Source organism: Prinia subflava, chromosome 2 (genome assembly GCF_021018805.1).
Source record: "Prinia subflava isolate CZ2003 ecotype Zambia chromosome 2, Cam_Psub_1.2, whole genome shotgun sequence".
NCBI lineage: Eukaryota > Metazoa > Chordata > Aves > Passeriformes > Cisticolidae > Prinia > Prinia subflava.
The window spans coordinates 109,875,151-109,900,036 of record NC_086248.1 but is presented as its reverse complement, the minus strand read 5'-3'; the positions used below and the strand labels follow the sequence as shown (position 1 = coordinate 109,900,036).

Here is a 24,886-nt window from a genome sequence, read left to right as displayed (position 1 = left end):
TCTCTACACAGGTAAAATCAAGAGAAATAATAACTTTCCTAATCTGAAAAAAAAAATTTAAAAAAAAAAGAAAATAAAAAGAAGCTTGCAGCAGAATAGAAGGCAAGAATTTTTCTCTTCAGTCTCACATTGATACCTCAACCATCACAACATTTATTCTTTGCTGTGCTGCCACTCTGCTTTAGCAGCTACTCAGCATTTATCACCAAGGGAATGATTCCAAGGGTTCTCTGGGCAAAGTGAAAAAATTGGCAATTTCGACTCAGAACTGGGTTCTGAGCCCTGATCTTTTTTCAAACCAGTTTTTCCTCAAAAAGTGCCAAAAGACCTCGCTGCTTCCTTGGTACTTTACAGACCTCTATTCTTGGGCCAGAAGCAGCTCATATTGCCACTAGGCACAGTTTATCACATCACAGATTAAATATTTCCATCCTCAGGCTGCGTTTCCCTCACTTCGGCAGCCTTCCCAAGCACATAACTAAGTTAAGTAATCACATCACTGAGGAACATAAAATGTATTTTGGGATAGACCGGGCACAAGCTTGAAATGCTTCAATTTCCAGGACCTACAAACAGAAGCTTCATTATTGTGCTTTCACCACTACACCTCTGATGCTGGAGCAAGGAAATAGAATATCTGACATTCTCTTCCCGGGTTAGCTGAGGTTAAACAGGTGGTTTTGGTAAGGATTGCAGTTACATTTTGATTACACCAGCCCACATTCTTACATCACATAATGCAATGTGATATACCCACACGGATGCTTCAGTGCCAAACTGGGGCCCCCAGCTTGATGTTGTTCTAATCGTGTTTTTCATTAATCCCTGTGACCTCCACAAAGCATCACCAACCAAAGGAAGGCTCTCACAGCTGAGTGTTGGATTTTCTTTGGAGGGTATTTTATCCTACGTCCTTTTTACTTCTCAGTGGTGCAAAGTAAAAGAGAAAAAAGGGAATTTTCAAAATTCATCTGCAATTATTAAGTCTGAGATTTGTCTGAACAAAACCCCATCTAAGGAACAAGTTTATTGCAGTTGGATGGTATGTCTTGTCTGGTAACCTGATCTAGACTCCAAAAGGAAATCTCTAAACATCTTTAGAGGGCTTTGGACCCAGCCTCTGCTACAGGAATGCAAGCGTGAGGCAACCTGTGTTGCTTTATAAAGAACTAATATCGAAGGGGAGGCTGAAGGGAGAGGCCAATTCTTGATCTCATCCTGGAGACACTCCACAGACTTCAAATATGGCCAAACTCTGTCTCCAACCACACCCTGGCAAGCTCATTTCCTTTATTAGGGTTGCAATGGCTCCATCTGGGGGGAGAATTTGACCTAGGGGACCTCATTCTTTCCTGGCTGGAGGCCACCACCTCAGGAACTGGGAGTCTCCAGGGCTTTAGACTCAAGAGGAGTCAGAGATTTCTCTGAAATTACATTAGGGACACTGGTGGTCACTGGAGCCTCCTTACGTTTTGTGCAGAGAAATAACGTCTTTGACTAGAAAACAGAAGTCTGAAATGGAGTGTGAACTGGAGAGATTTCAACTTGGAGAAGTTTCTCTGGCAGTATGGGGAGCAGCAGAGCTACTATGAGGCTTGCCTGCTTTTTAGCTCTGTAGGTGCATTTTCACACACTCTGGAAAGCATTTGACAGATGTTCATTATTATGCACAGCAATAACTGCTGTATATTAAAATGAGCTGCTCAAGAGGGGAGGAGAGAAACGATGCACCTGTTCCTGCACCTTCCCATCTACTGCTGCTTCTTTGCTGGAAAATTACCATTAATTTATGCTCATCTTCATAAAATAAAAAGACTTTGAAGATTTTCCTCTGGCAGCATGGGCAGCTGAAGTCCATTTCAGGCACTATCTTCCAGGTACCCATTTTTAAATTCACCTCTGAATTACACTGCGAGCACTTGGAGGCACCATGCCAAGGGCCAAGGTACCTCAGATGCATTTTCTGCAGCCTACCCACTCCTATCACTAAGTCCCAGCAGAACTCTCCTAGTATCTCTCTCATAATTTTCCTATTTTCCCCTGACAAAGAGCCATTACATACTGTAGGCTTTTCCTTCCTCAGTCTTTTTCAGGTTCCCAACTGAGACTGCTTCAGAGTCACCCCTTTCATCACTCCTTCTCATTTCAGCTTGCAATCCAAACCCAAGCCACTGAGAAACCAGCAGAAATTTACCATTAACTTCCAGGCACTCAACAGTTCTCCTTTGCCATCTCTATTTTGAGGAGGTAGTGAGAAGAAGAAGTTCTCTCCCACCTCTGACATCAATGGGAGAAGATAATGAGCTGCCTCCGAGACCTGCAGGCCTGCTTGTGCAGCACAGAGCACACACAGAGCCCTTTGCAATGGCCAGGGGAAGGAGGAGTGGCTGTGCTCCTGTCTCTTGAACTCTGGGAGCTGCTCTCACCAAGGCCATGGCAGAAACCCATGCTGCTGGATGATGGTTTGCAGCTTCCCTGCCTTCCAGCCTTTCCCAGAAGATCCCCCAGGGCTCAGAAAGGTGCCCAGACCCATGGGAAAATGATCAACAGATAAAACCAGCTGAAACAGGATGGAAAACCAGCCAGCAGCCTCAGATTAACTAATTTAGAACTATTTAATAGCTAAGGTTCAGCAAAGAGGTTTGCTGTGGTAAAGGTAAAGCAAAAGACAGGCTGCCCTTCCTAACTCTACAGCAACAAGAGACTGGATCCCTCTGAGCTGTCCTGTGCTCTGTCCTGTGTCCTGCTGTCCTGACAGCCCTCTGCCTGCCAGACTGGCACAGATGCTGGCCATGTAGATGGGCAAGCAGAATTCAAGACCTGGCCCATCAGTAAGCTACACAGCCCAGAAACACAGTGGGGAAATGGTTTGCATGTAGGCTTTTTGCATTTCCTTAATCTTCCTTTTCTCTGCCAGAAACCAGGGAATGGGCAAGGGAGGAAATCCCACGGCAGCAGCTTGAACACAAGCCTCTAATATCAGTAAGAATATTTAAGGAGTAAGGCTCAGGAAAGGTGTCAGAATAAGACTCCATCTGGATTTATTACTTCATACTGTTTCCAGATATTTTTCTATTTCATCCACAACAGATTATTCCTGACACTTTTAGAGGGCCCCTGGCCCATTTGCTTATTGATCTGATCTTTACTAGCAATGAAACTAGAACTCTTTAGTTACTCAACTTCTGCAGAGTTAAGAGGATACCCTTTTATAATATTCACTGAAATTGCTTCTTGGCTAAAATGTTCTCTCATCAGTGTTTTTCATGTGTTCAGCAACATCTGCAGGATGTGGAAAGAACAGAAACAAAACAGATGTTGCAAAAGGTAGTGACACTGAGATACATAATTATTACAATATCTTGTTCAATTTTTTTGGTCCATCTTATGCCTTCACACATCAATAACTTTTACTGCTGAAACAGAGACTGACTCATCTAAGTTCTCTCTAAACAGATTTACAATCATTTGTAAAAATTGACATATACCTCCCATTAAAGCCAAATTTCCTTTAGCAATTTCAGAGGAAAAATAGATTAAGGGAACGCGGATATTTATCTCAGCCATCAACATTTATTCATTTAGGTAATTATCACTTCATTATGCTGTCAAAGAGAGCATGCAGGGAAAATCACCACTGATGAACCAACATCCACGGAAGTCCTCCACCTCTCAGGTGAGTTTGGGGTGCCAGCTCATGCCCCTGCCAAGCATTTGTCACAGTGATATGTCACAAGGGCCAGAAGTCCAAAAAGGGTGCAAGGAGAAGTTCCTGTGCCCTGCAACTGAAAAAGAGCTGCAGCCTGATCCAACAGCGCCCCCAAAAGCAAACCCAGAGAGCTGGACACACCAACACCCTCCCAGCCTGCTGCCCCAGCTTGCATCTGCTCCACAAACTTGCTGGTTTACTCTGAAAGCTCTTTACTCGATTAGAAGAAGGGAAAAATACAACAAAAAATTTTTAAAAAAAATTAAAAATCGTTTCAATCTCACAAATGCCTGCTACAGTGCAAAAAAAAACAGGAGGGTCTGCTAGACCGCAAAAATTTTCCAGTTATTTTAATTCAGACTTGAGGAATTTCGTGGGGGGATCAGAAGACCTGCAAGCCCTGCCAGATTCTAAGGGAACAAAGTATAACTAGATTAATATATAAATCTTATTAACTAAAATGTAGCTGAATACAGTCATTCGTTATCAAAGTCTGTGGATTGTTTAACAAATTGCAACATTTTGGTCTCACGGGCTCCCTGCCAAGTTGAGGCCTAATTAAGGTGGTTGGAAATGAATAGTGTTCTAATTAGTTTAATTACAATATGATGAATTATCAAACTAATTTTTAAAAACAATGTGCAATTAGCCTTTTAGCATTCAACCCACATTTTCCAAAACAGGAAATGAAGCGGAACATGCTTGTTTTTATCAGGAGACTGGAGGCTGAACCACCCAACGTGGGAGATGCCGAGGATGCAGCCAGACATGCTGTTCCTCTCCTCCTTTCACCCCACTTCAGGCTTTGGACATCGATTCTGACACCTTTGGGGAAGCAGGTTGCTCAGCCCAAGGATGGATCAATTCTACTTTTCAGGTTCTCGACCCAAAGTTTCCTCTGTTCCTCCCCTTAATCTTTCCCTCGGAGTTGCATAGAGAATTCTAAGTTATCACACGCATGGCCATGCTGACTTGCTGAGGTTTTTTTGATTCTCACATTGCTAAGAAATGAACAACCAAACTCCTTTGCCCACAACCCATAAAGGTGTGCAAGGCTTCTGCCTACAGCACAGAGGAGCTTTATGGCTGCAAACACTTCATCTTTGGTGCAGGATACCAGCTGCACAAAAAACATCTCCCATTTTCTGAGTATGTTTCTTATATCTTTATCCTCCTAAGGCCATTTTCTCCCTCTGGCTACCAATCCCACTGCGCCACTCCCCCAGGCAGGAAACCTTTCCAGAAACACACTTGCACCTGCATAACCTCAGCAATGTTGCACACTTGGAAGTGAAGGCACCATCTGGTCCTACTGTAGAGAGGTTCATTACTGCAGGAGTGGCCAAAGGTCATCCCCTTTCATTAACACTGCCAGGTATATAAGCAGAGTTTGGCTCAGTTACAGCATACCTCACTGCTAAGCAGTAGGAGGGGAGGTATTAAAAACGTTGAATGGAGGGAAGGAGCAAAGAAGTTCTTTCTAATGACGTGAATCCTTTAACAAATAATCAGGTTAAAAATGATCCACTTGGTGTTTTGATGAAAATGGATTTTCTCATCCTGTGAACCAGAAAGAAAATGTGGCAGTAAAATAGCTTTTGGCATGACTTAATTATCCCCAGAAAGACTCGGGAGCCTGCTCCAGTAAAGCACTTAAATGCATGCCGAACTTTAAGCACATGGGCATTCTCAAGGGACTATTCATATATCTAGAGATAAGCATGTGCTTAAGTGCTTTGGCAAGACACAGATCAAATTGAAGGCTCTCACCAGGGCCTGGAGTCGCAGCTAACACATCTGGCAAGCGTGACAAGCGCTCGAGATGGCCTGTCCACCTGGGTGCCTATAAAGTCTCCATTGTCCAGAGGATCTAAGTGTTTCCCAATAAATGAAAATAATCAATCACTGTTTCCTTGCTTCCTGACTGGCATGTAGGAGGAGAATTTAAAGAGGTACAATGTATCTGTAGATTAAATCAGTTTACCAGAGGGAACCAAAACAAGGAGATGAGGTTGCCATATGTTTCTGCTTGTGCTGAAGCTAGTGGTCATGCTTGTTTTTCCTGGAAATTTGTTCCACAAGCTTAGTCTGGATATTGCCAGAGCCTTCATTGATTTGTCAGCAGTGGCAAGGATCCCATGGATGAGGCTCTTGCAAGAAAAAAGGGACTGCAGGGAGAACTTGGCCTCTCAAGTAACTCGGTTCAAACATACCAAAGGGTTGAACTCTCCAAGAAAGCCTCCGTCCAAAAGCCACACACTGAGGAGCCACTCCAGGCTCTACAAGGGCATACTGCCCTAGGGACTTGATGATGTTTTTTGGAAGAACACGTGGTCCTAGACCCAAAAGTCTGCACATGGTTGCTCAAACAAGCTGCTGGGATCTTGCTTTGTCACTCCCACCTACAGGAATCCAGCACCACGGAGGTGCCCAGGTTAGAGATTGCTGCTCAGTCCAAAGGCCAGTGCTTTCAATGCAGAGGCTACAGAATGAACAGATTTCTGAAGAACCCCTCTCATCTTTTATCTGATTCTTAAGAGAAATATACAGCTGGCTGTGTGTGTACCTTCCTTCCAGCTGCCCCAGATAATTTTTGCAAGGCTGAGGCTGTAGGGAGAGCGGTTTCTTCCAGGACCCCAAAAGCAGCCTTCTGGTTTGAGGAGGATGGGGAGGCTGCAGCCAGGCTGGGTCTGTCCAGTATCAGTGAGGTGAGTGCTTGAAACAGGTGTATTAAGCTTATAAAAACTAAAAAAAAAAAACCAATAACAAAAAAAAATCACTTCTGGCAAGAAAAAGGTTAATAGAAACAGTAGGTATAAAGATAACTTGAACCCATCATTAAAGAAATTCAGTTATTTAGTCAATTTTACTTATTTACAGGCTAGAAGATTAATGAGCTCAAATACAAACTGAGACAGTAATTAGGTTTCAAAAACATACTATAACACAATCAATCATTGCTTGGGAGTATAATGACATTAGGGTAGAGCCCTCTTTCAGCTGAAGTTATTAGCATGTGATTGGTGAAGACTGGACTTGAAGAGAGAGACTACCCCAGGGTCCTGTAATAAAATGAAAGAGGAATCTTAAATAAGGAGAAACTATGTCTTTGACCCTTTGTCCTTTGCCTGTAGATGCAGAGATACTGTATTCGAGATTTAGGGCTCTGTAAGAGGACTTTAGGGAATGATGGCATTTCAAAAGACAGTTGATATTTTACTTTAAACAAGACTTTGCTTGAGACCTAATAGGACACAGACGGTATGTGTATGTCCTCTAATCCAGTCTTTGAGGCTGTTAGTGTCTCCTTCTGAGGCATTTCACATCCCTTCTCAAAGTCTTTGCAAGCACATCAACTAGGAAAAGGAATTCCAAACATCACAAAGTGGGAGAAAGGGTGAAAAACAATATAAGCAGAAACTGCACAAAAGCCAATTTCTCAATTATTGTTGCTAGAGCATTTAATTTTTTTGCTGAGGAACCACATAAATGGCTCTTATATATTCTCTTTGTGAGGAATCTGGGTAAATGTTCCTGAAATCCAGCATCAGCTGTCTTCACAGAGAAAGAGACATTGTGACTTTTAAGATTTAAGTCAAATTTCAAAGCCAGGTTTCTATGCATTCGTCAGCTGAATCCAGCTCCCACAGAAATCAGTGGTAATTCTCCCACTGACGTAAGAGAAAAGTTACAACAGTGTGTATAATCTTCCAATTCCACCTAAGCAGCTAAAAGCAGACATTTCAAGTAAAGGATTTTAAAAGAGGCCATGACATTTACTCACGTTCCCTAAAATGTCTTTGAAAATCATTTTGAAAAACAGTATTTTAGCAGCTAAACAGAAGCAGCCTAATTTTCAGAGAGACCGAGCAGTCCCAGATTTCAATAATTTCAGTATCCATCGGGTGTTAAAATAATACTACATCCTTACACATACCTACATACAGGGTGAAGTACCTCAGTGTCAAAGTCTGAAAAATGTCAGCCTCTACCCTCACATGCACTTCTCATGGTATCCAAGTAAATACACCCTTCCACAAATAACTTATGCATCACCACCACATCTAAAATGAAATCTTCATAATTTCCTCCACCTCAAGGGCTCAGTGGCACATCCCCTGCATTTTGCTACCAGCATCATTCTCTGCAGACATCTAGTTGCTATTATTTATTCACTGTGGTATTCTCAGCTATCCCAATTCCCTAATGAACAATTGAAATGGATTGCAATAAGGACGTGACACACAGGAATAAGAAGCTGAAATGTATTTCCCAGCTTCAACCTTCTAACCTGAGGGAAGGTTATGATAGTTGACATGACTGGGGTCAACAGCAATCGGTTCTAGTGGTTACTGTCACGTACTCAGAATACTTCTGACAGCATTTCAGAGCAATTCCAGTGGTTGATAAATCAAATGCAGAAGAACCTTAACTCAAAATGTACTGCAAATAATCTTAAAATGCAGGGGAAAAAAAATACGAAAGCAACACTGCATTTTAAATCAAGAGTGTGAAAACATAACAACATGCAACTCAAGTCAATACAATCAATCCTGGTAACAAGAGCAGTCAATGCAATTACATTTTATAAAATCAAGTATCCTTCTACTATGAAAACCAAGAAAGGAAGGATATTAATGAACATCCCCATCTCTAGCAGCATATGACAATTACAGTTTCACCAAAGAGAGCTAAGCAAGGAGCAGAACAAGTGGAAGATCTGGAAACCCTGGCAAAGGAGCCAGTAATGAGTAAAAATATTTGGCCCAATGGACAAGATTTTACCTGGTTGTCCCTCTGACCCTGTACAAGTAAGCTAACTTTCACCACCTGAGAGAGAAATGTAATCTTTCCTGTAACACTTTTCTAAATTTAGGCTGCTCAACCTTCTTTTTTTCTTCCTCCCACAACAGAAATACCAATGTGATGTATGACATTAAATCAAACTCCTCGATTACAACTGCCCAGGTAAGAGAACTTGTGAGCTATAGTTTACCTTTCCATCTGAATTTAGGGAACAAAAAAAGCCTGCATGGAAAAACTGGCTGTGTCATTTAGCCATTTGAAAATTCTTTCCTGATGACCAAAAGTGAATTTAAGTGACTTTTGAAAGTCAAATAATGCCTCCAGTTATTTGGTGTAAGAATTGATAACATCTTCATCCTCTCATCTTTTCCCCTTGCCTTGCCTTCCCTTCCCACAGAAGTCAGCACATGCTCTACCCATGGAAATCCTGAAGCACAAGGATCTCAATTCAGGAAGTTCCCAGGTGGGAATTTTAGATTTCCCATTAATTAGGCTCCATGCCCAGAATGAAATGATGCCTTTCTTATGAAAACATTACTGATGACCTGAGCCCTCTGAAAGAGACTGAATGAAGAGAGACAAGATACGAACGGGCAAAATTAGTCTTTCTGATGACCCTCCTTAATTAAGATGATAGTTTTAGGGTGGAGAATATTTCATGATCTTGTGCTAGATATTTGAAGGTGGAGTACCAAAAGCAAGGTGTAGTGGTTAGAGGTCTGCACCACCTCACCGTGGCTGTTAACTGTGGGTGTTGAGCTCTTTACTCATCTCCAGGGAAGCTGTTTCTGTCAAGAAAAAACCACAGGAACTCTGGCTGCCAAACAGGCTACCTGAGGAAAGTGCACACCAGCAGCACACACAGCTCAGCCTCCAAGGATATGTTGCAAAGTGTGTGCGTGTCTGATTGAAGGAGAAAATGTGTTTTAGCAGGTCATGGGTACTATTTCCTGCATACACTTATCCCTATCACCTTCTCCCCAGCATCTGTTTGGACATCTGTCCAGAATGGAAATGTCATTAATTTCATTCGGGGTTGCAAATTGGTTTTAGCCATAGCATCCCTATGCAAGAGGTGGTTGATCATCACTGCCTGTAAATGGTGAAGGAGAATGACAGTCTTACAAAATTTAACCATGAATGACTACTTTGGTTTGTAGTATCCTAATCAAAAATACTGCAGACACACTTCCAGCAAATCATCTATTTCCCATTTAACTAGTACAAAAGAACTGCAGGTACAAACAATTATTGATATTACATTATGCACGTGCATATGGTAGAAAGAAAATTCAGTTTAGCTGCATTTTTCTTTTTCCTCTTATGGAAACCATTTAATCTTGACACTCCTTCCTCCTGGCAGAGAAAACTGAACTTAGTATTTCCTGATATTTCCAGAGCAGGGACTACTCATCTGTCATTTTTTCATCACCAGTGTTTTACACATGTATGTGCAGCTTCAAGCAGCCTCACGATGACAAAAGTATTTGTGGATCCCTGATTTGTTACCTGCATACTTTCCTTGTAGTATTTCCTCACCAATTTTAAAGCGTCTCAGGAAATCTCTATGGGATTCCATGGATCAGATAACATGAAAGGGTCTGTAAACCTGACAGATGTTGAATTGTGGACTACTATGGCTAAAACAGTAATCCCTAGGCATCTTCTGGATCATTCATAAAGCTGCATATTCAGTCTTGAAGACAGTTATGGCACGACCAAACTAAAATTATTGAGAAAGAAATTAAAGAAGCAATTCCAAAGGTGAGGGATGGAAACAGAGTAGTTGCCATCCTATTATTTAATATTTTTCAAGACAATGAGGATTTAGTAAAGCAAGTAGAGAGGAACTATCTTCAATTTCAACTTAGTTTAATGGCTTTCAAAATTAAGAATACTGTTCACCAATTAGAAACACAAGAGAGCCACTAGAGTAAGAACTTGTAAGTTCTTCAGCTTGGCAAGTGCTGCTCAGGTAGACTTCCAGGAAAGCTGATGAGAAAGCCAAGCATGATCCATGCAGCCCATATCCCATGGGAGGAAAGCAGCTAACACTGAACAGCTCTAGCACACCACCACTGCTGCTGTGAATCCCTGTCCACGGGCCTCTGACCCTGGGGAATTCACAGAATGACCAGGTTGGAAGAGACCTCCAAGATCATCGAGTCCAGCCTATGCCCTAACACCTCAAATAGACCATGGCACCGAGTGCCACATCCAGTCTTTCCTCAAACACATCCAGAACTGGAACAAATGTGGATCTTCCCATCTTAACTCAGAGATCCTGGAAAAACAGTAATATATGCACTCAGTTAGAAAGAGAATTCCTCTTGGTCATCACTGGTGTCTGTTTCAGATTAAATGAACCATTTCTTGCTACACAACCCAGCTGGCCAGACCACAAATTAATCCAGCCACACCGAAATAGCTGAAGGCACCCCTCTTCAAGCAGGGGATATTGTGATGCAAGGTCTGGGCCATGATCTACATCACAGTCACTGCCAGCTTTCCCTGGCTTTACAGAAACAGGTCCTAAACCAAACAGTCACAGGGACACAAGTAACAGCCAGGTCATACAAGACCAACTCTGGGCAATTCAAATCCACTGTGGTTGCTGCAGCTGGGTTCAGCTTCATGGGCTCAGCAAGGCCTTCAAAACTGAGGAGGGTTTGAGACAGAGCCAAGCTTCTTGTCAGCGCTTCATACTTCAAGGCATTTGTATTTATAATTCCTGCTACTTAACACAGCAGATTCCAGCATGACAACTCCTAGAAAACTCATGCTGGGGTCTTCATTCCCAGGATTTGCACCAGAGCTTAACCAAATTTGAAAGCATTTGTATGGCATCTCTGCTTAAACTGCTGGTTGATGTTTTATGTTTTAATGTTTTAAGTAAGGTTTATTATGACAAGTCAGTGAAAGTGCTTTTAGTAGGTCAATAAATCATGGACCTATCATATCACTGGGTGACAGCTATGCAAAGCATAGAAGGAAATTTGATATTATTCCAACAAAATAGTAACTACAGCTACTTCCAGCTTAGCTGCATAGTCACCAGCCAGTTGATTGCAAATTGAAGAGGTAAATAATTATAATTTGTGGAAGCAAAACAAGCAAAACAAGCTCTTTGTAGATCTGTATTTGTTTAATATTTTTCTAAATTCTCTTGGATGTGGGAACTGTTATATATTTAATGTTATATTGTCCTCTGGATGCCCACCATGAAGTTTGTTCTATAATCACCTATTGCTTAATGTGGAGGAAGGGGGAATGGGCTGGAGAAAAATACAAAGCAGCTGAAAAAAAAAAGGATAAAATAGATTTCTGAGATTGAATTCAGGTTTGACATCTCTTCGACAATATGGAAATTGAAGGGATGGTAAAAAAGTTCTAAGACAGAATGCACAGGACAAGGGTAGGAAATTTCCCTTATTACTGTCAGGAGACTAAAAGAAAAAAAAAGAGAAGAAAAACCCTCAGACAACCAACTTTTTATACACAAGACAGGAGCACTCCTGTCAGATCAGGGTGGATGCCTAAACTTCAGCAGCAATGACCCAAATGAATTCTGAAATTGTTCACACCTGATCAGACACATGAGAAGCCTATTTTAGACAATGAGGCAGAGATTGAAGAAAAATTCTCAGGGGTAAACTATTATTGGCCTCTTCTGCTCCCCAGGCCTCTGAGATGCCTGGTAGAGCTTTTGAAAGCAGCTCCTGCTTGTTGCCTGGTGTAGCATCACTCCATGTCCAAGCCTTGGGCTTGGACTCAAGGGCTGCAGCATGAGAGATGTAAATCACAGGGGCTCATGGCTGGAAAACATCAGGGAAGATGCAGGCTGAAACCAAGGCCTAGCTAAAATCACCCTGGAGAACCCACTGCCATGTTTTCTTCAAATGTAAAGGGCAAAACCCTGGATGCCATTTCTTTCTTGGCTGTAAATTCAGGGACATAACGTACATCAATCTTTCCATCTTACACTGAAAACCTGATAAAACGCCCATGGATTCCACTGCCATCAGAGCTAGCCAGTGAATCTGTTACACAGCACGATGGTATTTCACAAGCAATTTGGAAAATTTGGGAAAAGCATTTCAACTGGCTTTTGCCTTAATTCAGGATCTAAGCCTCTCAATCAGTTGCACCTCCTCTAAGGTGAGAAACATACTGCAGTTTTAAAAGTCAATCAGAGTAAAAGGTATGATGAGTCTGAAGTCAGGCAGAAGATAACTACATATCAAATGTAGGTCTTTGAAGAAAATCCATTTGAGGTTGTAGGAGGCAATGTGTGAATATGTTTGCCTGCTGCAGCAGGACCTTCTGGGGAAATACTCAAAATCAAAATGACATCTGCAAAGGTGTGTCACCAGAATCTCACATGGAATAACTTCATTCTTGAAGGCTTGGCAGGCAGGTGACCTGGGCTTTGGGGAATGTTACAGGGTCATGTGCAAACCCAAATCATCTAGATACACTTGGGCAACATAGCCAGAGACTTCCTTAGCATACAGGGAGAAGTGGCAAGCCTAACTGAGGAGAGAATTGGAAAACTGGCTGCAGAAACTTCTCCTTTACTGCCCCAGCTGAAAGGCTGGGTCACTGCTCTGGCACTCCAGAGACTCAGCTCATGGTGCCAGATCTCAGCAGCCTTGGACAGATCGCTTGGTTCCTCTTTCTCTGCTCCTTTGGATAACCCTGCCCTTTGAAATCAGAAGTCCATAAAGGTGAATTATCATAAGCATTCAGTTGTAAAGCTATTGACTGTCTTATGTGGAGAATAAGACAGTGTTCCTGACTAGTCTTTTCACTCCAGTTGCATCTTCAGTCTTGCCTGTGGGGTCAGAGCCCTACTCTTCCTGGTACTGCATACGGGGAAAAAATGGGGAAATTTTTAATCTTAAAAAGACTCTCTTGGTATCTGAGGCACAGAAGAAGATAGTCTGTTATCACACACCATCCTTTACACATTAAAGCACCATTCAAATGACTGGCAGATTGAGGTTTGAATTGAAAAAAAAACACTAACTGTGTCTGTAATGCAATGAGATTTACAATTAACGACTGAACGGAAAAACTAACCCTAAAAATTATTTAAAAAATAGATGGATGATCTTAATTTTTTTTACCAAGTATAAAAAAAGACAGGCGCAATGGCAAATAAGAAAACACAAACATACACCACTAATCTCAAATAAATAGGAGTAGTACTAAAAAAGATGCTTACAGTGAATCCCATGATTCAGTGGGATTAATTATAATTAAGGAAATAACTTCTGTAAAAAATTTCTCTATAAAACATGGGGTCCAGCAGTGAAATGTAAAGATCAGAGGGCACACTTGGCTTAAAAAAATGTTAAGAAAGGCAAAGATGGAGAATTGAACAGAGAAAGATCACAGCAGGGGTTAAGATAAATAAGACATTTTTAAAGTACATACAGAAGGAGAGGGCAGTGAAGGAGACAGAAGGGCCTCTTAAAAATGGCAGGAGTAATTTATTGACACAAGTAGTAAGGGCATTGTTTAAGGGGAAAAAAATGAAATGAATTCTTCGCCTGAGTGTGCAGAGAGGAGAGGGGACAGATGCCAGAAAGAAACATAAATTTCCCAGAGGAGAAAGAGAAGTGCTTAAGGAAATCAAGATCATACTGGTGCTGTTGATCAAGAAAATGGAATGTTGGGAGGAGAAAAAAAATTGCAAGAACAAACATGTTGTATCCCAAAATCCAGGGGAGAGAGGAAGAAATGCTGCAGATGCTTAGAACCTGGAAAGCACTTGGTGGGAAGCTGTATGTGCTGGGAGAAATCTGACACTGTGCTGCCATATGGTTAAAGCTAAAATCAGGTTGTGGATGCCACCCAGCAAGCTGGTATTTTTGCTTCAAAGACCTTTTGGCAGTAAAGGAAATTTTACTAGCAATAAAAGGGCCAGTCTTCTTTGCTTCCTTCTTACATGCCTGGTTTCCTTTCCACCACCTGCTTTTTTGCCAAGTCAGCCTGTGACAGAAAGCGTGTCTGTGAAGGAATATTCCTGAGGAACACTTCCGAGGAGTGTGGCCACCACACTTCCCCACAGCCCATCTGAAATCTCCTGCTGCAGCTGCAGGACTTGGTACTGCTCCCAGTGCGTGTCTCTACCTTTGAACGACCTTTTAAGAAGATCTAGGAAACACAAGGCCTACCAAAGACTTAGAGAACCCGTATTGAATTGGAAAAAATCAGTGACTTTGGCGCACAAAAGCGACAGATCCTAAAGGACTTGGTCCCACACACACCAGCTCAGCTTTAAGCACGTGGCTTTTCCATGGATGCTGCTGGAATTGCTCCCTGACATCCATGTGAGTACGTGTTTCTGCTCCAGTGAAGAGGCAGTGATTCAGCTGGGCCTACAGCAGGTATATCACACAGATGGAAATAGCAAATGGCAGCAGAGGGACTAATGGTGGAGGGAGGGGGTGTCAATGACGCTCACTCAAGCTAAGAAGTCAGGCCCTAAAAGAATTTGTGGGGAATTTGGGTACACTAAGAATAGACAGTGCTTGGAGATGCAATGGGGCAGCTGCTAATCATAGAAGTTCAGAATGGTTACTCTAAACTTAGTCTGCAAGTATTCAAAGGGGGTCAGTACTGAAGGATATGCACAGATGATACCAGGAAAAAAAAATTGCTGATTGACGAGCGTGATCAGGCAAGGTGCTGAGTGCCAGTTCCTCAAAGGAGCTCCACTGATCTTTACCAGTTGAAAGCCAGCCTCTACATGCTTCCTTCTACACCAAGAACATGATTTCAGAGCTCTGAATCATGCAGAAACATATTTTCACTCTGCAAGATTATGGCCCCCAGGGCCTAATCCCACTGACATCAAGGGTAGACCCTTGAACAGCTCCAAGGGTTGGTTTGGACTTCCAGTGAGCACATCCAGCCTCATCATCTACAGCACTTCCCAAACTTCCCTGAGTAACTGGGCTGGGGATGGCTTTGATAATACCCCCAATCAGAGCATAAATTAAGGCCATGAAAGTAAAATGAGCTGATCCCAAGCCCAACTGCATGCACCAGATTTGCAGAGTGCAGGTGAGGGGAGTACACCCGCGAGGATTTGGTGAGTGATCAGTGGCCAGGGGCTGTGCTCTTCGGGTGAAACTCTGCCCAGCTATCACTTGGCAACCTTTGCAGACAATAATAACACGCCGAAAATAAATAGAAGTACAACTGAGAAATTTAGGGCAAGACAGAAATAAGAGCAGAAGCTGTAACTCTTTGGAAGATTTATAATTTATGGCCATTTCATGGCACGAGTTCAACTGTGACCTCTCAGCTGGCAGCTGTCTTTATGCTGCTTTCTCCTTCCACCTGCCTAGTGAGAAAACAGCCACCGTCTCTGTGAGCATGGATAAATCTGTCATACTGACTTACACAATGAACTCTCTGGAGGGAGACTGAAGTAGCCCAGAGAATAAATCCAGCCCTCAGAAACAGCAGCGAGGTTGTCCAAGTTTACAGCATCTCCTTTTAACCCCTTTGGTGTGGACCTTCGTGACTATAATTGTAACTGGCACTATCTGACACTGGGAATCCTCTGCAACATGAGGGGTGTCTTGCTCAGGACAAGTCAAGAGTCAGACACAAAAAGCATCCAGGACAGACCAAAGCTGTAATCTGCAGCTCTCACCTGGCACGGCAGCCCTAGGCTTTAAAGCCTTACACAAGGACATCCAGATGGGGAAAAAAAAAAAAACCCACCAGTTTTACAAGAGGAAAATGTCTTTGTAGAAGTGTTCAGGTCACAAAGCACTGTATTAGATCATTAGATTTTTAGGCCAAGAAAGTAGTATCAGTTTAGATGGATTAGTGGGGTGCTTCTGATAGGAATATGGCAGGTGATAAATTGATGTTGAATATAACCCATGCCAGAAAGACATCTTCTAATAAAATCCCTCTAAGGCAAAGCAACTTCATGTGCTCCAGCAAAGTACTTTAACCAAATCAAATGTTTGGCTGTGACTAGGGTTTCCAGCTAGCAAAAAAAAAAAAGCTATTATTATTTTCAAATGAACAGTTTAAGAAACAAGTGTCAGATAGTACGTTTTGCTCATAGTTAATGTTAATTTATACCTAAATAATTAGTGTGACTCACTCATGTAGTAATAGGTGGTAAATTCTAATAATTCTGACAGGTAGTCAAAGAATTGCCCATCAATGTAACTTACTTTGGACACCAACTACAGATGTACTTGGACACCTTTCAAAGAGATTTTCATCCTCAGAAACAGGACCTTGGTACAAAGGTAAGGAAACTACAGCATTATACAACATTATGACCAGGACCAATGCCAGTGCCACAAAGTCCCCTTCAGGCAAGCCCATTATTTTCACCAGACAGTCGTTCTACTCACACAATTTCTTTCTCCTTTTCCTCTAGTTTGTGTCTGGTCTTGATACTGTCTCATGAGCAAGCAAAGTCAAGCTAAGACATCTGCAAAGTCTCATTCAGCTTCACTATAGCATGGTTTGCCTCTGCAGAAAGCAATAAGTGGTAGAACAAATGGGTGAAGAAAGGTTCCTGCATCCACCTTTGCTACTGGAAAGGCTGCTATGTAGATAGGATTATTTTTATTTTCCTTTCAGGCCACGAAGGGTTCACTGCAACTGGTCTGTATTATTCTCACCCTTCTATCATTTTCTTCTTTATCCCTGCTTTGTGTAAGATTTAGAGTCAAGATTTACGCTCTGCAATTTTATCTTGAGTGTTCCTCAAACATTATCACCCACAGCAGACACAGCTTTCTCCTGTTGTGCTGAAGTTGTTTCCACCCTTTTTCCTGCAGTGCTTCAATTCCAGAGGTCTTCAACATTTGCCACACCTTAACTGAGGACACTACTGTGCAAGAAAAGTATTATTTGTCTGAAACTCATGAAATTACAAGGCTTTCTAGTCTCTCATGGCAATAACACTCAAATCTTCTGCCTTTTACATGTCCATCATTAGCCATATCAAGACTTTTCCCTCAGCCTTTGTCCATATTCCTGCTTTGTACTTATAACCTCCAAAGAACAGGGAGGCCTCTGATGGGATGAAAAAGAGCACTGACCAAAGGAGGGCTCCATTTCCTCAGGGGTTTTATTATAAAATTGAGTGCCAAACCAAATAATCAGAGGCACTTGGTAGGATTCACCTTTCAGTTACTTGAAAGATGGGAAACTTTTTTGCCACTGAGGCAGCCTGCAAGCAAGAATTGGACTGCAAACCTTCAGTGGGCTTTCCTAAAGGAACAAACAAACAAAAAACCTGTCAAGAACTTCTGTCCAAGTACCACAATAACATTAGGAACAACGGTGTGAAGAAATCATGCACTGTGCTACCCAGGCTGCTAAAGCCAGATGTCCAAAGGTGTTGAGTATCCTCAACTCCCCATGACCTGAAGGGAGCAGGGGGTACTTAGACACATTTATTACCTAGCAGAACAGGGAACTGAGAAAACAACCTTGCATGTGCTTTTCTCTTTGAACATGCATTTCCACACTGCTTCATTATCTGACTCTGAAAGCATTTGATTAGAAGCTGTGTGAGGCACATTCCAGTATCAGGCAGGGACTGCAGTTTCCAGGATTTAGTTCATAAAAGCACTGTGGTAACCATAACACCCCACATGCTGTTGACAGTGCAGTAAGGCGATGTAGCAGGACTCTGCTGGCTGAGGTAATGATCAGGTGGCATGTGGAAGAGGGAAAGAAGGAGAGGCAGAGAAGGAGAACAAGCTACTGGCCCAAGGGGGAAATTGCTGTACCTTGTTGCTCTCAGGCCTTTCAGCTCTCATTCTTCTCTTTTCTTACCTTTTCCCCCCCACAAACTTGTATATTCACAGAGACACACAGTTCAGGCAAGAGATTATACCCTCTGTAACATTAGACACAATTACATGGCAAACAAGTGGCACCAGTTTTGAATAGATCTAAGATGGCAAAATTTCTGCAAGAATATGTTTTGGCCCTTCCAACTGATGGTCCCTCTTAGACTGCAAAAACCCATTTCTAAGCAGATCTGTCTTCAGGAATTTGATTTGCCATCCTCCCTCTCTTTGGCACAAATGGAGAACCTCTCCCTTGTCTGAACAAAAGAGCTCTAAATGTGACAGAGAATGGAAACAGGTAAGTCAACACACCAAGTATCTTCACCAAAACAGCAATATAAACAGTCAAACTCGGTCTGAATACATCCCTTAAGCTCTAAGTCCCTCCAGATCGTGCCTAAGCACAAAATTAACACCTTCAAGAAATTATTCTAATGAGCATGAATTTTCACAGATGAATCATTTTTTTAAAAAAATCCTACTTGCTAAAGTAGTGGGGACCTGAACCACAATGATTTATACTCATGGTCTCCACTCCTGACCTGCTCCACACACTGTATTACCAGCAAGGTTCCCTTCCCTTCACTGTCCAGCCTCCATGGTGGTGTCTGAAGTGACGGATTGAGAGAATTCAGAGAGTCAGAGCACATGGTGCTACTACTGCAGCCAGCTGTTTTTCTTCTTCTTCATTATTTCTATCTGAAAAATGCAATATTTTTGCTGGGCCTGAATGTGGAAACTCCAAGAAAAGAAAAAGTTCTAGGGAATAGCAATAAGAAATGTTGCTTGCTCAGCAAGACTTGGGGAGAAAGGAAATGATCTATTTTGCGAATTGAAATTATCCCCTTAATGAATTTGGCTCACTATTTCTAGAAAAAAAAAAACCTCATGCTTTATTTTTGTAAAAAATAAGAAAAAAAAAAGTGTCAGCTGTCCAAAAATACTGAACAGCTGTCCTGAAAAAGCAGATTTTCCTGTATGTTTTTTTAATGATTCAGTCCATTCCATAATTTTGCAAAGAGAATTGCAGACAGTTCTATTTTGCTAGCAAGAAATATGCATGGTAAGGCATGTCCCTCATAATCTCCTGTGATTAATGGATAAAAACAGTCAGAACATATTTATACAATGGTTCGTAGAATTAGAGAGATTGATCTTGGTTTCACTCACAGCCAATGACTAAGGAGCACTTTAATCTGCTACAGGTGAAAAGGTAATGCAAACACTTGTGTTTATTTAGGACAACTATTGGGAATATTTCATGCCATATTTCAAATACAAATACTCTTTGGCTGTCTTCAAGTTAAGGAAATATAAAGTCATTAGTACATGGTTTTCTACAATCTATTGTAAATATTAAAATTACACAGGCCATTTGACCTAAATTGAGATTTCTGCCTAGTTTCTTCACAATCTTGGCTTCCAGGGGACAGTGAGAGGAAGCAGTCTCCACCATGGCATCACAGTGCTGCAAATCTCTCTCCATAATGCAGTGGGAATGGTATTTCAGGACATTCTTGGCAAAGGCTTTAAGCTCCCTAAAGACTGACACTGTTGCCATCTGAGTCAATGGAGAAGCTCCTTTTGCCCTTCAAGACTAAACAATGTTTTTCAAAAAATGTTTTATGCCAATAATTTTGTGGAATATTTTTTCCCCCTGATATACAGGTTGAGATTCTCACCTCTTGCCAGCTGGATTACAATTCTGGCACTCACACAAGAGCCCTTACTAAGCAGCCTCCGAGGAAGAGCTTACACATGTGCTTATACAAGAGCTTACACTTAGTGTTCAGCAGGTCAGTTGAGAGGATTATTTTTTGTAGGCTTGGACTCGTTTTCATAGCAACAAAGGAAATATCCCACAAGAATCTACGAGGCGAAGTGTCCCATGCAAATCCACTCATTCTACAGAATGCCCATTTAGAAGGCCACAATTTATTCCATCACCTCTCAAGAGCTTTGTGTTCCTTCTGCAAGCTAGGAACTCCCAAGTCTAAAACTACCTAGTCTGCCTCTTGCACTTCACATGCTGAGGATTTCATCACCACCTCAAGTCCTTCACACAATATTGTCCTCATTTATTCATATACTCAGAGAAAACACTTCCACAATAAATAACAGGCTAAAACTCCAGCAGCAGCAAAGTGCTCCTGTGTCAGGTAACATTTTCATCCCAGACACTGTCTCCTACCCCCTCCTAACCACATCATCTTTCAAAAATCCCCATCTGTTCAATCTCTTTCTTTGCTGAGTTTAGAAGCTTTCTAGAGTTCACCTCTGTTCTGTAAAACCTTGGAGTAAGAAAAAGGACACAAAATGAAACGGGAGAGATTAAAACAACCCCAAATAAGTTCTGGGTCAAACAGATGTCTGATACAGGGACTACATCTTTACTGAAGTCACTCATGTGTTCACTTCCTGCCCTTCAAGGTGAGTTTGGCTCATGATATGTCCTGACATAATTTATTGCCTGAAGCCTAGAGTACTTTAGCCCAGCCTTGCAGTGATGAGGAAACTGCAAAAACTGTTGAGCCACTTTTCATCTATTTTGAATATAAAAACGACCCAAGCAGTCAAGTCTTTCATGAACAGCAGGGTATGAAGCCTTGCACATCTTTAATCCAGGAGACAGAAAATACTGGGCAGAAGCTATGTGCAGTGGCACAGGATTACCTGAGAAATGAACTCCAGTTATTTGTTCAGAGGACAGCTCACCTCAACTGCAGGCACCCGAGTTAGGAGCTGAGGATCCACACGTGTTCAACAAAGATAAGACTCCTGAGGTGGTCAGACTTTAGGAAAAAGCTACTTTTCTATCTCGGTTGCAGAGCACTTTTAGTCATTTTAACAGAGGGAGATAAATATGCCCAGGATTTCGCATAGCTCTTCCTCTTGCTCCTTGGAATGTGGGGAAGCACCACCCATATTTATTGCATCACATGGGGGATTTGCATCTTGATGGAGTAAATGAATAGTGATATTTATGTCTCTACAAAAAGCTTTGTTGGGGATGAATTAAATGTAAAAATGTGGCACAGGGTTGTGCAATCACCGAGACCAGTTCAGTCTACATAATCAGTGACTTAAAAGACACGCTAACTGATGCTTGCCAGGCAATCTGGAGTAGCTCCTTCTGAGCAGGTAAAAACAACAGCAGATAATACCAGCTGTAATCCTGTTCCACGTGACACTGTCTGTGCACAGAGAGAGAATGTGTGGACACCCTTGAGACTTTCCATTCTTGGAAAGGTACTCCTGCTGCAATAAATGCGTGGACTGGACAGACAGCAGATGCTGAGGAGCTGATGGAATATCTGCCTCCAAAACAGAGTTGATCCACTGCATTTCACCAACTCTAAACCCTTATGTTGAAAAATTATTACAATAAAACATTAATGATAATTTTTCTGGAAGTCCCATTTAACACTTTCACATGGGAGTCCTCACAGAGGTTTCCCACAGCACCACCCGACTTTGCCCTGGAACAGCACACCTCTAGGCACTCAAACACAGAGTTAGTATGCAGAGGGGTTACAGGGAACAAAGTCACATTAAAATATCATTTCATCCCTTGGGTCTGCAAGCTATTGGCTGTGAATGTAAAGACATTATCACACACAAGCTTACTTCTACAGGCTGCCTGGCAGGAATGCATTCCCTTTCAGTTAAAGATCTTTCACAGGGAGCAATAGAAAGGTTCTGTTCCCTCGATATTTTTTCATTTCTTTTCAAGCATTTATACAAGTATTCAGGGGCTTAACCAGAAATGAAAGTAATTCATTTTAGGTTATGTGTATTAAGAGGCTTTGGGACTCTTCTACCTGTCTGACTGTGTTAAAGATTTTGTTAGCTGACTCTTTTTTTACCTCTAACCAGTAAATCCCAGGACTGGATTATTCTGTCTACCTGAAACAAATTCTCTTTTTACAGTGAGAAGCATTTAAAGCACTTGAAAATGCATGGGATTCATTCAGCATATTTACCAAAGAATTTAGTTGTAACCACTCATAAACATCTGTTGCATTTTAGCTCAATAACTGTAAATAACTGAAATATAATGGCACACACACACATCAGATGCCATCTCTTGGAAAAGGAAAAGTTGCATTTCTCTTACCCAGCACTTGATTGCTAAAAAAAAAAAAAAATAAGGGGAAAAACAAGTCCAGCACAGTGCTTGGGGAAGCAGAGTTGATTAATGGACTAGCCTGTTAAACCATCTGCTCTTGAGGACCCAGCTCTGAATCCCAGTGCCCCCAGCTGGGTCAGCACTTTTTCTGGTGCACAGAAGAGACATTAACTCAGACGGCCTTCGCTTTATGAAGGAAGAAACAGTCCACGGAATTTCATGTGCCTTAGGAAAACATAAATATCTTCCCAGATTCTGAGCATCAATGTTAGCAAAGTTTGGTTTAAAGGGAAGTATTTGATTAGCATTGCCTACAAAAAAAAGAAATCAGGTAATGCCACAACTCAAGACGACTGAGTTCAAAATATGCTTCTGGGAGCAGAGAATAATCTGATCATCTTTGGAGTGGAATGCCATAAAATTAAACGGGAAAAAAAAAAAAAAAAAAAAAAAAAGGGAACCTGGGGCTTCTCTGTGGCTTCTCTGTGGCATGCTGAATAAACATGCCTCCTGACATTGTCTTTGATACGGTCCCTATCAGCCTGTCACTTGGGCAAGAGGTAGTGATGCCTCAGCAATAAACGCTGTAATAATGTTCTGGACCCTTTGAACTAGAGATCACAAAAGCTGGGGGCAGTCAAAGTGCCATATAAAGTTAACTAAGCACCAGAGTGGAGGCCAGAGACAGATGCAGTGAGCTGAATGTCAGATCAAGGGAGGAGATCAACAAGGTGCTTTAAGAGGCATTTCCTGGTTAACTTAGCAACCTCCAGAAACCTTTGTAGTCTTTCTCCCAAACCTTATGAAAGAACAGAGCGTGGGTTTTATAATGGACATGAAGATGCAAAAACACACTCATTTGAACTCATCAGATCTCACTAGGACTGTTTTGGGTAGCCTCCTCCCAATGCAATGTTCCAGTGAGAATTATCATAAAGGATAATGAATAAATGACACGACGAAATAAGAGCTTTCGGCTCTGAAAAAGTGGCATAACATTTGGTTTCTTGTCTCCAGCCCCAAGTCCCTTATGATATAGACATTCCTAATAACTTCTCTCTTTTTCACCCTTATAAAACTTACTAGCAATCATTTTCATCAACAGTAACAATCAATCAATACTTCACTAGTATTTTTCACCTGAGAAGTATATGGAAAATGAATGATACTTGTACAAAGTACTGTTCACACAGACAGAGACATTAGCTTCACCTAAATGCAGCCTATATAAAACTGGGACAAAGCTAGGAGCACAAAGACAAAGCAACAGTAATCAGTGATGGAACAACAGATGCCCAGGATATTGAACCTTAAGTGTTGCCAGAAGATAAGAAAGACCTGAGGAACTGAGCCAGTGGGATTGCTAGCCCCAAAACCCTCAGCTAAGCAAGACATCTCCCTTTGGCTTCGAGTGCCAGGGCGTTACTACAGCATTCCCTGCAGCAGCCACTTAGGAACAGGACTCCCAAGGCACCAGAGATGTTCCAGCCATTTTAAACACACTCGTTTTTCAAGTCAAGTTTCAACTTGGTGACTGGGGCTAGGCTTAGTCTCTTACTGTGGATATCTCCCTTACATCGTCACGATTACTTCAATCCCCAGGCTGCAGAGGGAGGCAGGACTGTAGGAGATCAGGCAATCTGGATGATTGCCTTTTCCCTTTCATGGACATAAATACACGTGCTTTTGTGTAAACAGGTTATGGTTTTTTCATAGTTGCTGCTGACTTGATGCCACACTGTACAACAAAGAAGGTGGAATGTAGATATATATACCTGCAGATGCATGTATGTGTTTGTGTTAACATGGTACATATGCCAGACATATATTATGATTACTTGGTGGCAAATAAGACAATATTGTCCCAGATGGGAAACACCAAAAGTGGCAAATTTTTTCAACTTGAATGCAGTCTTCAAGGAGCTCTCCCTGTGCCTTTCACAACACAGACAGAATGGTGATCCAGTGTTTTCAGACTTCAGTGATTAGCCATATGTGTTTCACTGAACGAATACCACTGCCAGCGCCCACTGAAGTCCGTACACTTGCATGAGAAAGGAAAATCTGCCTCTGATTACTAAAAAAGATGCTGTGTTTTTCTCACCACCCATAGTTTACGCTGCTGGCAGTATCACGCTTAACACTGGCTTATGGTACGTCTCTCCCCTAGTTCCTCTACTCTTGAAGGTATCGCAGGGGAGGAGCAGCAAAACCATGCTGTTCTCACCTCCCGTCCTCCACGTGCCTCTGTGTGTGTGCTGTGTCCTCTAGCACAGATTTCTCACTGTTCCACAGCAGCCCATAGATTAGCACTGTTAGGGGAGTTGTAAGGGAAATCTGAGCCCTGATGTGCTGTGCCCTGTAGAAATACACTTCAAGACACAATCCCAG

The 24,886-nt window shown here is 41.9% G+C and overlaps 1 long non-coding RNA gene across 11 annotated transcripts in view; it reads right to left on the bottom strand.

The window, feature by feature from the left end:
- LOC134547506 (uncharacterized) overlaps nt 1-24,886 on the bottom strand; it is a 465,000-nt gene that overhangs the window by 305,488 nt on the left and 134,626 nt on the right. The gene's annotated exons all lie outside the window — the stretch shown is intronic.